The sequence below is a fragment of the Stegostoma tigrinum genome, chromosome 49, assembly GCF_030684315.1.
Source record: "Stegostoma tigrinum isolate sSteTig4 chromosome 49, sSteTig4.hap1, whole genome shotgun sequence".
NCBI classification, from domain to species: domain Eukaryota; kingdom Metazoa; phylum Chordata; class Chondrichthyes; order Orectolobiformes; family Stegostomatidae; genus Stegostoma; species Stegostoma tigrinum.
The window spans coordinates 2,039,154-2,057,109 of record NC_081402.1 but is presented as its reverse complement, the minus strand read 5'-3'; the positions used below and the strand labels follow the sequence as shown (position 1 = coordinate 2,057,109).

At 49.7% G+C, this 17,956-nt stretch overlaps 1 protein-coding gene across 11 annotated transcripts in view; it reads right to left on the bottom strand.

Moving 5' to 3' along the window:
- LOC125449938 (tubulin alpha-1C chain-like) overlaps positions 1-5,752 on the bottom strand; it is a 56,819-nt gene extending 51,067 nt beyond the window's left edge. For 3 of the 11 annotated variants that reach the window (XM_048525843.2, XM_048525847.2, XM_048525849.2), the window contains exon 1: positions 5,578-5,752. The gene's annotated coding sequence lies outside the window, so the exon portion shown is untranslated. Of the gene's footprint in view, positions 1-2,606; positions 2,698-4,089; positions 4,165-4,287; positions 4,934-5,577 lie in introns of those variants that run through there. The other 8 variants (XM_059643225.1, XM_059643221.1, XM_059643224.1 and 5 more) reach the window with 7 other exon arrangements.
- Between the last annotated feature and the right edge of the window lie 12,204 nt (positions 5,753-17,956).

Below are 17,956 nucleotides of genomic sequence, written 5' to 3'. Positions count from 1 at the left end.
ACCATCCCCACTTCTGACCTTATGATGAAGGGATGAAGCAGCTGAAGGTGGTTGGACCTAGGACACTAACCTAAGGAACTCCTGATCTCATTCTCCACAAGTTAGAGGCTGGAAAAGCACAGCAGGTCGGTCAGCTTTCGAGGGGCAGGTAAGTCAACGTTTTGGGCTGAAACCCTTTGACACTGATCTCATTGTTGCATTTGGTCAGACTTTTCTGCTGAAGCTTGGTGTAGCTCAATCACCATACCCCACCCTTCTCTTTCCAAAGCAAAAGATCATCCATCTAAGACAGACATTATCAGAAACTTCTCAGAGATGGTCATGAGTCTTTGGACTTCTCTTCCTCAAATGGTGGTAGAAACAGAGACTTGGAATCTTTTCAGACCAAAGATAGATGGTATGTCGATCAGCAAGGGGGCAAAAGGTTATTTGGTGGGGGAGAATGGCAGAACATGGAGAATTCAGACTAGTCATGATCTTAGAGGTCGAGCCTTACTTCAGCTCCTAATTCGTCTCTTCAATCTTCCTTTTCTCCCTTGCCCTCACCATTTCTCTCTCCCTCTTTGGACCCCCACTATACTTGAACAACTTGTCTCAGCATCAGCCCTGGTACATCTGTTGAGTATGGCAGAGATCTGTGTTACACATGGATTAAGTCGCCATGCACTTTACTGATCAGAGGTAGTGCAGAAATAGTTATAAATTCAAAGTCATATAAATTGTTATATGATTTTAAAAATCTCAGCATACAGACAGCTTTAGCTACAGGCAACAAACTGTCAGATAGATGCCAATGTTGTAGCTCTATTCTTCTTTCAGTTTGTTGGGATATATTATTTCTAGATCTAATGTGATCTAGATATGAGGATGATCAGTATTTTTTTTAAAATTCATTCGGGAATGGCCAGCATTTATTGCCCATCTCTAATTGCCCTGGAGAAGGTAGTGGTGAGCTGTTTTCTTGAACCGTTGCAGTTGTTGGCACCCACAGTGCTGTAAGGTGGTCAGTTCCAGGATTTTGACCTGGCAGCACTGTAGAGATGCAACTAGTTCCAAGTTAGAATGGTGTGTAGCTTTGAAACATCTGCAGCCCTTATTGTTCAAGGTGGTAAAGGTTACATGTTTGAAGATGTTGTTGGAGGAGCCTTACTATAGTGTATCTTGTCGATGGTACAGGCTACCGTCACTGTATGTCAACGACGAGCGAAGTGAACGCTGCATGTGGTGGATGGGATGCCAGTGAAAGGGTTGCTTTGTTCTGCATGGCAACAAGCCTCTTGAATGTTGTGTGAGTTGCACTCGTCCAGGGCTAGGAAGAATATTCCATTGCACTCGTGATGTGCCTTTTAGTTGGTGAACAGACATTGAGGGAGACAAGAGATGAGTGACTCGCTGCAAAATTCCTAGTGTCCGAAGTGCTGTTGTAGCCGCAGCATTCGTATGGCTAGCCCAATTCAGTTTATGGTAACTGGTAACCCCTCAGGATGTCTTGTTGAGGTTGCACAGGATATTGGTGAGGCCTCTTGTACCGGTTTAGTTGGAAGGATATTATTAAATTGGAGCGGGTTCAGAAAAGATTTACCAGGATGTTTCTGGCTATGGAGGGTTTGAGTTATAAGGAGAGACTGGTTAGACTGGGACCTTTCCTCGCCAGAGTGGAAGAGTTTGAGGGGTGATCTTACAGAGGTTTATAAAATCATGAAGAGTATAGATAAGGTAAATAACAAAGTTCTTTTGCCTAGGATGGCGGGGGAGAGGAGGCATTCAAACTAGGAGGCATATTTTTAAGGTGAGAGGAGAAAGATTTAGAAGAGACCCTGAAGGGCAATTTTTCACTCACAGAGGGTGGTTTGTGTGTGGACAAACTGCCAAAGGAAGTGGTAGATGCAGATAGAGTTATAACATTCAAAAGACATTTGGACAGGTACATGAACAAGAAAGGTTTAAGAGGGATATAGGCCACATGCAGACAAGTAGGACTAGTTCAGTTTGGGAAATGTGGTCAGCGTGGATGGGTTGGATGGAAGGGTCTGTTTCCGCGCTGAATGACTATGACTCAAAATTAAGTTCAACAATTTTAGGGCCTTAGCACCTTCTCCCATGTCCTTATCCCAACCCCAACACACCAGGCCTTATCATCATGTGGGTTGCTACCATCAACAACCCATTAGCAGCCGCCAGAAGTCCCAGTTAGCAGCTGTTCATTCTCCCAGGCTGACCTTTACCCATTTCTTTGTCTGCCCAACTGTGTCTTTCTCTATCTCTCTCTCTCTGGAATCCATCTTCACTTAGCATTTATCCTTTTCCCCTCCCTCCACCCCATCATCAATACATACACTCTATTGCAGAGATACACAGCTACACCCGTGATATCTCCATGAATTCATTAAAGGGGAGGCGATGGCCTACTGGTATTATCGCTGAACTGTTAATCTAGAGACCCAGATAATGTTCTGGGGACCTGGGTTCAAATCAGGTGGTAGAATTTGAATTCAATAAATGTCTGGAATTAACAATCTAATGACAGCTATGAATCCATTGTCGATTGTCAGAAAAACCCACCTGGTTCACTAATGACCTTTAGGAAAGGAGACTGCCATCCTTACCTGGTCTGGCCTACATGTGACTCCAGACCCACAGCAATTCTTAATTGTCCAGGTAGGCAATGAATGCTGCCTAGTCAGCGACACCCTCATCCTGTGAATGAATAAAGGGAAAAAGAAGCAGATACATCTCTGCCTCACACACAACTACACTTTCTGATATCTCCAAGGATTCACTAGAAACAGATACGCCACCTCCCTTACACATGACTAAACCCTGGCAACTCCATGGATTCAATATCAAAAGATACTGTCTACCTTATGCATGCAGAAGCTCTGCTGATATGTCCATGGTTCTAGTACCCACAGATATTCTCTCTTATGTGCACACACAGATAGACTCCATGATATAGAGTCACAGTTGTAGAGTCAAACCCTTCTGCCCAACTTGTCCATGTCAACCAGACATCCCAATCTGACCCAGTCCAATTTGCCAGCATTTGACTCAAATCCCTCTAAACCCTTCAATTCATATACCCATCCAGACTACTTCTAAATGTTGGAATTGTACCAACCTTCACCACTTCCTCTGGCACCTCATTCTACACAAGTACCATCCTCTACATGAAAAAGTTACCCCTCAGGCCCTTTTTAAATCTTTCCTCTCCCACCTTAAACCTGTGTTCTTTATTTTTGGACTCCCTCCACCCTAGGAAAAAACCTTGGCTGTTCACCCTATCCATGCTTGTCCAATGTTGCATTCAGTTCTGGTCTCCCTGCTATAGAAAGGATATTGTGAAACGTGAAAGGGTTCATAAAAGATTTACAAGGATGTTGCCAGGGTTGGAAGGTTTGAGCTAGAGGGACAGGCTGAATAGGCTGGGGCTGTTGTGCCTAGAGTGTTGGAGGCTGAGAGGTGACCTTATAGAAGTTTACAAGCTCCTGAGGGGCACAGGTAGAGTGACTGGCTAAGGACCCTTGCCCCAGGACAGCAGAGTCCAAAACCAGACAATATAGGTTTAAGGTGGGAGGGGAAAGATTTAAAAGGACCTAAGTGGCAGTCTTTTTCACGCAGAGGGTGGTATGTGAATGCAATGAGCTGCCAGAGGAAGAGATGGAGGCTGGTACAATTACAACATTTAAAAAGCATCTGGGTGGGTGTATGAAAAGGAAGCATTTCGAGGGATAGGGCCAAATGCTGGCAAATGGGACTAAAATAATTTGGGGTATCTGGTTGGTATGGACGAGTTGAACTGAAGGGTCTGCTCCTGCGCTGTATATCTCTATGACTCTATCCCTAGTTGTCCTTACACTGTATTGTAGCAAGACAGCTGGATTAGTTGGGTGCACTGTGAAAATGGTGACAGTCACTAAAAGTTTACCAAAATTTTTCAAAATTGGTAGATAATAAAAGAAGTAAGACAGGCTTTGAGCGAGTTGTCCATTGATTCACTATCAATGGATTCTTTCTCACTCAGACACATAGCTACATCCCCTGATATCTCCACAGAATTACCTTAACCAGACCACGTTGCCATAATCTTACCAGATAATGAGGTAGCTGTCTCATCAGGGAGAGACGATAGGTGGAGATTTAACCCGAGGGCCACCACAGGCCAGGCTAGGGGAGAGAGGTTGAAAAGAAGAGTTCCTTCATGGTAGCCAGAACCCATGCTGTTGGCATCACACTGTTATTTATGCATACATACATACAAACATATTTTATACACAAAAGCATACTTACACCCTCCCACGTCTCCACTGTCAACAGATGCTCTCTATCACACAGACACAGCTACACTAAGACAGCTCAATGGATTCACATAAACGAGATTAATTTAGGACATCTGGTCAGCAGATACTCTCTGATTCAAGACAAAACAGGTACCCTCACTGAACACAGCTGAACCCTCTCATAGTGCTTTAGATTCACAATAAACAGATATTGTCTCTCTCGCTCTCACACAGGTACATCCCAAACACCTACATGGATTCAATATAAACAAACACTATGTCATCACCATTACACACTTACATCTCCAGATCTCTCAGATTTGCTTGAAACAAACACACTATCTCCCTGTCACAGAAAGCGACACCCGGTATCTCCATAGGTAAACCACAGATAGAATCTATCTCACTCAAATTTCCCCATGGATTGACTGAAAACAGATACTCTCTATCACAGACACTGACAGCTACACGCCTGACATCTCAATGGATCCACTGTAAACACATACTCTCTATCATAGACACAGAGAGCTAGAACCCTAAATATCTCCATGGATCCACTGGGAAGAGAAATAGACACAAGGAGCTACACCCCTCCGATGTCACCATGGATCCACTGTAAACAGATACTTTGTATCACAGACACAGAGAGCTACACCCCCCCCGATGTCACCATGGATCCACTGTAAACAGATACTTTGTATCACAGACACAGAGAGCTACACCCCCCCGATGTCACCATGGATCCACTGTAAACAGATACTCTGTATCACAGACACAGAGAGCTACACCCCCCTGAGATCACCATGGATCCACCGTAAACAGACACAAACACAGAGAGCTACACCCCCCTGATATCACCATGGATCCACTGTAAACAGACACAGAGAGCTACACCCCCCTGATATCACCATGGATCCACAGTAAACAGATACTCTGTATCACAGACACAGAGAGCTACAAACCCCATATCACCATGGATCCACTGTAAACAGACACAAACACAGGGAGCCACACCCCCCTAGGATCACCATGGATCCACTGTAAACAGACATAGAGAGCTACACCCCCCTGAGATCACCATGGATCCACTTTAAACAGACACAGAGAGCTACACCCCGACCAATGTCACCATGGATCCACTGTAAACAGATACTCTGTATCACAGACACAGAGAGCTACGCCCCCCCCCCATGTCACCATGGATCCACTTTAAACAGACACAAACACAGGGAGCTACACCCCCCACCCCCCCCATATCACCATGGATCCACTGTAAACAGTGAGTTATTGAACATCTCACCTCTCTGTGGGGTATACCTTCCTGGAGACTCACCGAACCCCAAACCCAGGCCTCACTGTGGAGACCAGGCCCTAGGTTCGGACTCTCCGGACAGCAGCTTCCGGTGACAGCGCGCAGGCGCGGGGGGTCTCCAGAACATTCCAAACCGGGCGAGGTCAGAAGTCACGGTTAATGGGTACATCGGGAGGGGCGGGGCCGTTTCCGACGGGGGCGGGATCAGTGCCTGTTTCAGCGGGAGGGGGCGGGGTTTGTGGAGCCGTTCACAATGGAGGGCCGGGCCATCTTAAGGGGCGGTGCCAGAGTCGGAGCTTTGCAGTTGGTGGGCGTGGTCAGAGGGAGGCGTGTCCGATCTTGCGGTGGGTGGGGCAAGAGGGCGCCGCTGTTGGGTGGGGTCAGTTAACCGGATGGGGGAGGGTGAGGGTCTTAATTTGGGGAGGGGTCAGGTTACAGGGTGGGGGAGTGACCAGGGTCCACTTTGGGAGAGGAGTCAGGATGCAGGGTTGGGGAGCTGTCAGAGTAGACTATGGGGGAGGGGTCGGGTCATGGGGTGGGGTAAGGGGACAGGGTTAGGGCGGGTTCAGGATACAGGGTGTGGTAGGGGTGTGAGTGCAGGGTGGGGGAGGGCTCAGGCTACACGGTGTGGGAGGGGTCTGAGTGCAGGGTGGGGGAGGGTAAGGATACGGTGTGGGAGGGATCTGAATACAAGGTGGGGAAGGGTCTGGATACAGGGTGGGGAAGGGCCTGAGTACAGGGTGTGGGAGGGGTCTGGATACAGGATGTGGGAGGGGTCTGGATACAGGGTGGGGAAGGGCCTGAGTACAGGGTGTGGGAGGGGTCTGGGTACAGGGTGGTGGAGGGTCAGGATACAGAGTGTGGGAGGGGTCTGAATACAGGGTGTGGGAGGGGTCTGAATACAGGGTGTGGGAAGGGTCTGAATACAGGGTGTGGGAAGGGTCTGAGTACAGGGTGGGGAAGGGTCTGGATACAGGGTGGTGGAGAGTTCAGGATAGAGGGTGTGGGAGGGGTCTGAGTAAAGGGTGTGGGAGGGATAAGGATACACAGTGTGGGAGGAGCCTGAATACAGGGTGGGGGAGGTTCAGGATGCACGGTGTGGGAAGGGTTTGAGTACAGGGTGTGGGAGTGGTCTGGACACAGGGTGGGGAAGGGTATGAGTACAGGGTGTGGGAGGGGTCTGGATACAGGGTGGGGAAGGGTCTGAGTACAGGGTCCGCGAGGGTTCAGGATACAGGGTGTTGGAGTTCAGGATACAGGGTGGTGGAGGGTCAGGATACAGGGTGTGGGAGGGGTCTGAGTACAGGGTGGTGGAGGGTTCAGGATACAGGGTGTGGGAGGGGTCTGAGTACAGGGTGGGGGAGGGTTCAGGATACACGGTGTAGGTGAGTCTGAATTCAGGGTGGGGAAGGGTCTGAGTACAGGGTGTGGGAGGGGTCTGGATACAGGGTGTGGGAGTTCAGGATACAGGGTGGTAGAGGGTTAGGATACGGTGTGGGAGGGTTCAGGATACAGGGTGGGCGAGGGTTCAGGATACAGGGTGTGGGAGGGGTCTGAGTACAGGGTGGTGGAGGGTCAGGATACAGGGTGTGGGAGGGTTCAGGATACAGGGTGTGGGAGGGGTCTGAGTACAGGGTGGGGGAGGGTTCAGGATACATGGTGTGGGTGAGTCTGAATTCAGGGTGGGCGAGGGTTCAGGATACAGGGTGTGGGAGGGGTCTGAATACAGGGTGGGGGAGGGTCAGGATACAGGGTGTGGGAGGGGTCTGAATAACAGGTTGGGGGAGGGTCAGGATACAGGGTGTGGGAGGGGTCTGAATACAGGGTGGGGGAGGGGTCTGAATACAGGGTGGGGGAGTGTTCAGGATACAGGGTGTGGGAGGGGTCTGAATACAGGGTGGGGGAGGGTCAGGATACAGGGTGTGGGAGGGGTCTGAATACAGGGTGGGGGAGGGTCAGGATACAGGGTGGGGAGGGGTCTGAGTACAGGGTGGGGGAGTGTTCAGGATACAGGGTGGGGGAGGGGTCTGAATACAGGGTGGGGGAGAGTTCAGGATATAGGGTGTGGGAAGGGTCTGAGTAAAGGGTGTGGGAGGGATAAGGATACACGGTGTTGGAGGAGCCTGAATATAGGGTCGGGGAGGGTCAGGATACAGGGTGTGGGAAGGGTCTGAGTACAGGGTGGGGAAGGGTCTGGATACAGGGTGTGGGAGGGGTCTGAATACAAGGTGGGGAAGGGTCTGAGTACAGGGTGTGGGAGGGGTCTGGATACAGGATGTGGGAGGGGTCTGGATACAGGGTGGGGAAGGGTCTGAGTACAGGGTGTGGGAGGGGTCTGGATACAGGGTGTGGGAGTTCAGGATACAGGGTGGTGGAGGGTTAGGATACGGTGGGGGAGGGTTCAGGATACAGGGTGTGGGAGTTCAGGATACAGGGTGGTGGAGGGTCAGGATACAGGGTGTGGGAGGGGTCTGAGTACAGGGTGGTGGAGGGTCAGGATACAGGGTGTGGTACGGGTCTGAGTACAGGGTGGGGGAGTGTTCAGGATACAGGGTGTGGGAGGGGTCTGAATACAGGGTGTGGGACGGGTCTGAGTACAGGGTGGGGGAGGGCTCCAGGAACAGGGTGAGGGATGATTGAGGTTACATGGAGGGAGCGGAGGGGTCAGGGTACATGGCGGGGCGGGGTTTCAAGATCCAGATTCAGTGAGGGAACAGGTTAGAGGTTGGGTGTACATGATCTAGAGAGATGGATGACTTTCATCTTCAGTTGATCTTTCACTGCAGGCCCATTGATCTCTTCATCTGTTGATGGACTCTCCGATTACTTCCTAAAAGCATTCAAATCTTTCAGGCTGCAAATTACAACTCCTTCTGGATTGATTGGAATTTGCTCTGCACAATTAGGTCGAATCCCAAGTCTCTCACACTGATTTCTGTGTTGCATGGTTTGCAACACCAAGCTCTTTTTAGCCTATACTGAAAACAAATAAATGCTGAAGATCACAGTGGGTCAGACAACACCTGTGGAGAAGCAACAAGCTAACATTTCGAGTGTAGATGCCTCTTTGTTAGAGCTGAATGGAGGGGCAGCATTTATGCATTGTTGGGGGTAAGTGGGTGTTGGAGTTCTGGATGGGACAGGATGTTATCGTTAACATTAAGTGATCGGAATGTGAGAATGGAAGAACATCTGACTGGGAAGAACAGACAGCCCACACTGGACTAGGGGGAGGGGAGAGAGGACATGGTGACAGAGAATGTACCCGGGTGCAAAGCTTCAGGTTAACACGCGGTCCGTGGAGGGGGATCTCAGTGGACCCACGTCAGTGTGTGGCAGGGTTGCTGACGGAGGCCAGAACAAAACTGGATTACAGGTGGAGCTGCAGTGAACGCCGAGGGAGTGGATCTGATCCCCGGGTGTGCCCCACAAGGATCGGTCCGCTCCTGGGTGTCCCAGGCTGTAGCCGATCTGTTCCGGCCCGCGGTGGATCTATTTCAAGGCTGTGGAGGATGGATTCTAGGCCTTCACAGATCACGCCCGGTCATGGAAGCATAGAGCCAGTGGATCTAACCTGGGGACTGTTGGCTGCTGGAGATTTATTCTGAGGTATGAAGGGGCTACAGAGGATCTGTTACAGGGTACTTCTGCCTTATGTGGATACATTCCTGATCACTTGCCCTAGGTGGATCTCTCTAGATTACTAGAATGTCTGCAGTCAGACTATTCCAGGTAACTGCCAAGCCTGAGGCAGATCTCCTCAGCTCCTTGTTGGGAGCATTAGCTTTCTGCAGCTGATCTCTCTGGGTCACCTGTTCCTATGGTGGATCTCTCTAGCAATGGATTTCTGGTGCAGATCTCTCCATGTAACTCCTGGCCACGGTGGATCTTTCTAGGCCACTGAACCCTGCAGTGGATCTTTCCCGATCAAGACTGATCTTTCCAGGACACTGATGTACCTGCAGTGGCTCTCTCCAGGTCACCTACAGCCGATCTCTCTGGGTCGCAGGGGATCACTGCAGTGGATAACCCCCAGTTAGTGCTGCCTGCAGTGGATCACCTCACGACACTGCAGTGGTCTCTCTGGGTTAATGTACCCTGCAGTGGATCATTCTTTTCAGCTGAATGCTTCCTGCAGTTGATCCGTTTTTCTCATTCTGGCCCAGTGCTAGACGCAGGGAATGGTTCTCTAACCCAGTTATCCCTATAGTGGATCACTGCCCGCCCAGTGCTTCCAGCAGTGGATCTCTGTCAATATTGCTTTGTCCCTGAGATCCTGGTAGCAGATTACTTCAACCCAGCGCTTCCCTGTAGTAGGTCCTTCCCTCCAGAACAGTACTCCCAGCAGTGAATCACTATCCAGCCCAGTGCACCCTGCAGTAGATCTCCACATCTCCCATCAGCGGAGTGATCCTCAAAATGGATCTTCCTCCAGCCCAGTGATTCCTGTATGAGACCTTGCTGTCACTCCGCAACTGATGATTCCAGCAGTGGATACCCCTTCTGCCCCCCAAGTAGATCTCTCCCTCCATTTCCCAGTGTATTGGACCCCAGTGGATCTCACACTCCCTCTGCTCCCAGGACTGCCAACACTGGACCCCCTAGTGGATCCTGTGCACTGGACGCTCTGTGGATTACAAACACTGGACCCCCCCACCCAGTGACACCCCCCCCCCCTGCAGTCGTCCCCCAGTGGATCCCTTGCAACGTCCCCAGTGCCTTTCACAGTGGAACCCCTGCAGTGGCCCCCAGTAGCAGAGTCTGCTCCTCGTGCAGCAGATAAAGAAGCCAGCCAGAGGTCCTGCCCCCTCCACTCCCATTGGTCAGAAGAAGATTGCGCTCCACCCTCCACCCCTGTTCCATGCTTCCCATTCGATAGTGCACCATCAATCAGAGTGTGACATCACTGGAGTTGAGGGGACATGGAGGGAGAAGAGGGAGGCAACTGTGAGGGAATGGGGTGGGGTGAGAGTGGGAGGAGGAGATGGGAGGGTAAAGGGAGGCAATGGTTTATGGGAAGGGGATGGGAATGGGGGATGGGGATGGATTGGGGGATGGATTGGGGGATGGGGATGGATTGGGGGAAGGGGATGGGGATGGATTGGGGGAAGGGGATGGGGATGGATTGGGGGAAGGGGATGGGGATGGATTGGGGGAAGGGGATGGGGATGGATTGGGGGAAGGGGATGGGGATGGATTGGGGGAAGGGGATGGGGATGGATTGGGGGAAGGGGATGGGGATGGATTGGGGGAAGGGGATGGGGATGGATTGGGGGAAGGGGATGGGGATGGATTGGGGGATGGGGATGGATTGGGGGAAGGGGATGGGGATGGATTGGGGGAAGGGGATGGGGATGGATTGGGGGAAGGGGATGGGGATGGATTGGGGGAAGGGGATGGGGATGGATTGGGGGAAGGGGATGGGGATGGATTGGGGGAAGGGGATGGGGATGGATTGGGGGAAGGGGATGGATTGGGGGAAGGGGATGGGGATGGATTGGGGGAAGGGGATGGGGATGGATTGGGGGATGGGGATGGATTGGGGGATGGGGATGGATTGGGGGAAGGGGATGGGGATGGATTGGGGGAAGGGGATGGGGATGGATTGGGGGAAGGGGATGGGGATGGATTGGGGGAAGGGGATGGGGATGGATTGGGGGAAGGGGATGGGGATGGATTGGGGGATGGGGATGGATTGGGGGAAGGTGATGGATTGGGGGAAGGTGATGGATTGGGGGAAGGGGAGGGGGGTTGGATCGGGGGAAGGGGAGGGGGGTTGGATCGGGGGAAGGGGAGGGGGGTTGGATCGGGTGGGATGGAGGGGGTGACAGATGGGGGTGGGAAGGAAAGTAAAAGAGGAAGGTAGAAAGATGCAGAAAAGAGAGAGGAAAACAGTTGGGGAAGGAGAGAGAGAGTGTTGGGGGGAGTGGGAGCGAGAGTAAGTGGGGAAAAGCAGAGAGTAAAAGAAAGATGGGGAGAGAGCAAGATGGGGGAGGGACAGAGAGAGTGTGAGAAATGGATGGGGAAAGGGGTTAGAGAAAGAAAGAAAGGATGAGGCAATGGGACAGAGATAGAAAATGGAGGACAGAGTGAGAGAAAGATGGAGAATGGGAATAGAGAATGAGAAAGTAAGACGGGGAAAGGGGATAGAGAAAGATGGAGACTGAAAGATTGAAGAAAATGGAGAGAGAGAGACTGTAAGAGATGGACAAAGGCGTGTGTCGGAGAGAGAAAGATAGGGAAAGAGGGAACAGTGAGGAGTCAGGAAGATGGCAAAAAGGGAGAGAAGGGATTTGATAAAGGAGAGAGAGAAAGCTGGGGAAAGAGGAGAGGGGAAATGGTCATCGGGAGATAAAATTAAAAGCCACAAGACACCAGGTTATAGTCCAATGGGTTTATTGGAAAAAAACAAGGGTATGGAATGCTACTCCTTCGTCAGGTGTCGTGGTTATCCAGAGACAACCAGCAGATTCCCTACACAAACTGATCACCAGATCTGAACGAGAACTGCCCACATACCACAAGGGCCAATGAAGAATGGTTAAGATCTGGAACGCTCTGCCTGAGATTGCGGTTCAGCTATTCATAAGGAAAAATGTGCAGGGTAACGCAGACAGGGCGGGGTGTGCGGGGGATGAGGGGTATTATCGTAGAATCCCAACAGCCCTTCAGCCCATCGAGCCCACACTGACCCTTTAAAGTGCACCCCACCCAGACTGATTTCCCCGCCCCCCCCCCCCCCCCAATCCTATCCCTGGAACTCTGCGGTTCCCAAGGCCGATCAGCCGAACCTGCACAGCTTCGGACTATGGGAGGAAACTGGAGCACCCGGAGGAAAGTCAGGCCGGGAGAACGCGGAGTGACCCCCGGCACTGTGGGGCAGCTGCACTAACTGCTGAGCTACTGCACTGCCCCAAACCCCTTAACAGGGGTAGAACAGACACAACATAGCTCTGGACCACAACGATTCTGTGACACTGCGATGAAATGAGCACCGAGCGCAGGAAATGGGTTGAAATCCCAGGCAGGCGATTAAAAATCATTTAAATAAATCTCAGCTGGAACGTCAACGTCAACTTGCTTGAAAACCCTTCGGGTTTACACACCTCCTTTAGGGACAGTGAATGTGCTCCTCTATTCTGCCTCTAAGCCATCCTCTTAGTGACTCCCACCCAGGTGAATTTCCTTCTCACTCTTCCCTGTTAGAAGGAAGGGAATCAAAGTGTATGTTGACCAGCCGCTGAAGTGCAAAGAGACTTGGGAGCTCTAGTCCAGGATTCTCTCAAGGTAAACTTGCAGGTTGAGTCAGTAGTCAAGAAGGCAAACGCAATGTTGGCATTTATTTTGAGGGGACTTGCAGGGATGTACGACTGAGGCTTTACAAGGCTCTGGTCAGGCCACATTTGGAGTTTTGGGCCCCATATCTCAGGAAGGATATACTGGCCGTGGAGCGGGTTCAGAGGAGGTTCACGAGAATGGTCCCTGAAATGGAAAGCTTAACATATGAGGAATGTTTGAGGACACTGGGACTCATTGGAATTTAGAAGGATGAGGTGGGTGGATCTAATTGAAACTTACACAATACTGAATAACCTGGACAGAGTGGATGTTGGGAGGATGCTTCCATTGGTCAGAGAGACTAGGACCCGAGGGTACAGCCTTAGACTAAAGAATTTTAGAATGGAAATGAGGAGAAACTTCTTCAGCCAGAGAGTGAGGGATTAAGGTTGGAACCTGAAGTCCATGACAAACAACGTAGTTATCTCGGGGTTACTACGAGTGCCATGCGATAACGAGGTAAGAGATAGGGAGAGAGTGCAGCTAAACACGTGGCTACAGGGCTGGTGTAGGAGGGAGGGCTTCCATTATGTGGATAATTGGAGCATATTCTGGGGAAGGTGGGATCTGTACAGTAAGGATGGGTTGCACCTGAACCAGAAGGGCACAGATATCCTGGGAGGGGGTTGGCTCAAGCTACATGGGATGGACTAAACTAGATTGGCAGGGGGTGGGGAATGGGATTTGTAATTCAGAAGATGAGGTATTCTCAGACGCTACAGGAAGTGAAGTTGTTAATAAAGAAATGTGGTCAATGGAGCAAAATTGTGGACACGGATGGTTCGAGGTGTGTATACTTCAACACTACTAGTATCAGAAATAAGGCGATTGAACTTAGAGCATAGGTCAGTACTTGGAACTATGATGTTGTGGCCATTACAGAAACTTGGGTAACTCAGGGAGAGGAATGGTTGCTGGATGTTCCAGTATTTAGGTGCTTTGAAAGAAATAGGGAGGGTGGTAAAAGGGGTGGGGGAGTAGCATTGCGAGTCAGGGCTAGTAAGCCAGCTACTGAAAGGCAGTTCGAGAATGATATATTTATGGAGTCAGTTTGGGTTGAGGTCAGGACCAAGAAAGGAGCAGTCACTTTGTTGGGGGTTTTATACAGACTCCCTGATAGTTGCAGAGAAGTGGAGGAGCGGATTAGGAAGCAGATACTGGAAAGGTGCAGAAGTCACAGGGTTGTAGTCATCGGTGAGTTCAACTTTCTAAATATTGATTGGAAACATTTTAGTTGTAATAGTTTAGATGGAATGGATTTTGTCCAGTGCATTCAGGAAGGATTCCTGATACAGAATGTAGATAGACCAACATGAGGAGAGGCCACTTTGGATTTGGTGCTTGGCAATGAACCGGGCCAAGTGTTAGACCTGTTGCTAGGAGAGCATTTTGGTGGCAGCGATTATAACTGTTACTTTTACAATAGTTATGGAAAAGGATAGGTACATACGGCAGGGTACGGTTTATAATTGGGGGAAGGGTAATTACATTTCTGTTAGGCAAGAACTGGGTAACATAAATTGGGAACAGATGCTGTCAGGGAAGAGTGCTATAGAAATGTGGAGATTGTTTAAGGATTGCATACTGCGTGTGCTCGATATGTTTGTCCCTCGCAGGCAGTGAAGATGCGGTCAAGTGAGGGAGCCATGGTTCTCCAGAGAGGTTGAACGACTGGTTAAGAGGAAGAAGGAGGCTTATGTAAGGTTTCGGAAAAGAGCAATGGAAAAGACTTGAGACGGATACAAGTTATCCAAGAAGGAGCTGAAGAAAGGGCTGAGGAGAGCTATAAGGGGGCATGAGAAAACCTTGGCAGATAGGATCAAGGAAAGCTGTAAGGCTTTTTACAAGTATGTGAGGAATAAGAGAATGACCAGAGAAAGGGTAGGGCTGATCAAGGATTGTAAAGGGAATTTGTGCACAGAGCCTAAAGAGACAGGAGAGGTCCTTAATGAATACTTTTCTTCGGTATTCACAACTGAGAGGGACCTAGCTGTAGAGGACGACATTGTGAAACAGGCAGGTAGGCTACAGGAGGTTGATGTTAGTAAACAAGATGTGCGAGGAATTCCGAGGAAGTTGAAGACAGATAAGTCCCTCGGACCTGATGGGATTTATCCAAGGATTCAATGGGAAGTGAGGGACGAGATCGCAGGGCCTTTGGTGACGATCTTTTCATCCTTGCTGTCCACGGGTATAGTGCCGGAAGATTGGAGAGAGGCAAACGTCATTCCCTTGCTCAAAAAAGGAAATAGCGATAGGGATTACAGACCAGTTAGTCTTACATCAGTGGTGGGCAAATTATTGGAAAGGGCTCAGAGATAGGATCGATGATCACTCAGAAAGGCACAGTTTGATTTGTGATAGTCAGTATGGATTTGTGAGGTGACCAAACACATGGATGAAGATGGAGCAGTGGATGTGGTACACATGGATTTAAGTAGGGTGTTTGATAAGGTTCCCCATGATAGGCTCATGCAGAAGGTAAGGAGGCATAGGATGGGGGGAAATGTGGCAGATTGGATTCAGAATTGGCTGACCCTTAGAAGACAAAGGGTGGTAGTGGACAGAAAATATTCAACATGGGGCTCAGTTACGAGTGGTGTACCACAAGGATCTGTTCTGGGTCCTCTTCTATTTGTGACTTTTTGTCAATGATTTGGATGTAGGAGTGGAAGGTGTGTTAGCTTTCATTAATAGAGGGATTGAGTTCAAGAGCCAGGAAGTTATGCTCCAGCTATACATAAGCCTGGTTCGGCCACTTCTGGAGTATTATGTCCATTTCTGGTCACCTCATTACAGGAAAGATGTGGAAGCATTAGAAAAGGTGCAGAGGAGATTTACCAGGATGCTGCCTGGAATGGTGGGAAGGTTGAGAGAGCCAGGGCTTTTCTCTCTAGAACTACAAGAGGTGACTTGATAGAGGTGTACAAAATGATCACAGGTATAGATAGAGTAGACAGCCAGAGACTTTTTCCTAGGGTGGAGGTAACTTTTACAAGGGAACATAGTTTTTCAGTGACTGGAGGTAGATATAGGGGAGACGTCAGAGGTAGGTTCTTTACTCAGAGAGTGGCCGGGGCGTGGAATGCATTGCCAGAGAGGATCATGCAGTTGGCCTCATTAGGGGCATTTAAGTGGCTATTAGATAGGCATATGGATGATAGTATAAGGTAGGGGTGGAGGTCAGATAGACCGTAGGTTTCAGGTAAAAGTTCGGCATAACATCGTGGGCTGTACTGTTCTATGTTCTCTGGTGAATCTATGGGATTCACTGCCACAGAAGGCTGTGGAGGCCAGGTCATTGAGTACATTTAAGACTGAGGTAGACAGGTTCTTGATTACAAAGGGGATCAAGGATTACGGGGAGAAAGCGGGGTAATGGGGTCGAGGAACTTCTCAACCATGACTGAATGGCGGAGCAGACTCGATGGGCCGAATGGCCTGTTTTCTGCTCCTCTGTCTTACCGTCTTATGGTCAGACCGTAGGAGGTACAGAGGGACCCTGGTACGCGTGCCCATAGACCCTTGATGGCAGCAGGATGTTGAGTAAAGTGGTTAAGAAGGTATGTGTCCTTTATTAATAAAGGCATTGACTGTAAGAGTATGAGGTCAGCTCTGATGACAAGTCATATTCATCCCAGGATGTTAATTCTGTCCCTGTCTCCTTGGATGCTGAGTTTCTTGGGTATTCTTTATTAGCTTGAGGTTGTGATGGATGTGCAATGTTAGTTAGCCCATGGATGGAGTACTGTCTGAGTAGTTCTGGTCGCTACGCTGTCAGAAGGTGTGATTGTGCTGGAGTGGGGGTTGGCGGAAGAGGAGTGCTAAGAAGATCTATCAGGATGTTGTCCCGGGCTGGATCAATTCCTCTCTGAAGAAAAACTAGTTGGGCCATGGGGTGAATGCAGGAGAATGGCTTCGAGAAACATCCAAACCATGATTGACTGGCAGAGCAGATTCGATGGGCTGAACGGCCTAATTCTGCTCCTGCAGCTTACAGATGCTTTCCCAGGAGGGGAGAATGCTAAGGAGGGACCTACACCCTTCTACGGGGCATGGACAGCGCAGATAGAGGGAAACTGTTCCCCTGAGTGGAGGGGGTTGGTAGCCAGGCTCCTAGGGTAAGCAGTGGGAAGTTTAGAGGGGGATTTGCAGAAATTACCCACGCAGGGTTGTGGGAATCTGGAACTGTGTGCTTTAATAGGGTGGTGGAGGTGAGACTTCCTCAAAACAAAGATGAAGTGGTTCAGTGGTTAGCGCTGCAGCTTCATAGTGTCAGGGATCTGGGTTCAATTCCAGCCTCGGATGACTGTGTGGAGTTCGCATGCCCTCCCCATTTCTGCTGGTGCCCTGGTTCCCTCCCTATGCTAAAATTGTCCTGTAGTGTCCAAAGATGTACAAGGTAAGTGGATTAACCTTGGTAAATGTGCGGCTGGTCTGAAGCAGAATGCTTTTGGAGGGCCTGTTATGTGGTTTTAAACAGGTATTTTGTCCTGGTTTCTTTTAAGAGAGAGATTGCACGAGAGGTGACAAGCAATCTGTGATAAATTAACACAGCAGGTGTGACCAGCTCTCTCAGACCCAGGGCTTTTAGTTTGTTTCTTAGTTGTTAGGGTTAGTTTTACGCAGTTGCTGTTGGGCTTGAAGAAGTTGAAGCTATCTTTTCCCTCTGTTGGTTACAGCTAGAAGCTGGGGTTGCTTTCTCTGCTGCTGGGTGAGACAAATCTATTTTTCTGAGATAACAAGGTGTGGAGCTGGATGAACACAGCAGGCCAAGCAGCATCAGAGGAGCAGGAAAGCCGATGTTTCGGGTCTGGACCCTTATTCAGACCCTTCTTCCTGCTCCTCTGATGCTGCCTGACCTGCTGTGTTCATCCAGCTCCACACCTTGTTATCTCAGATTCTCCAGCATCTGCAGTTCCCATTATTTCTATTTTTCTGAATTTGCCTTTTTGCCAAGGGGTATGTCTATGGGACATGACTATGTTGGAACAGTTAATTAGGAATAGTTACTGTATTTATTACTCAG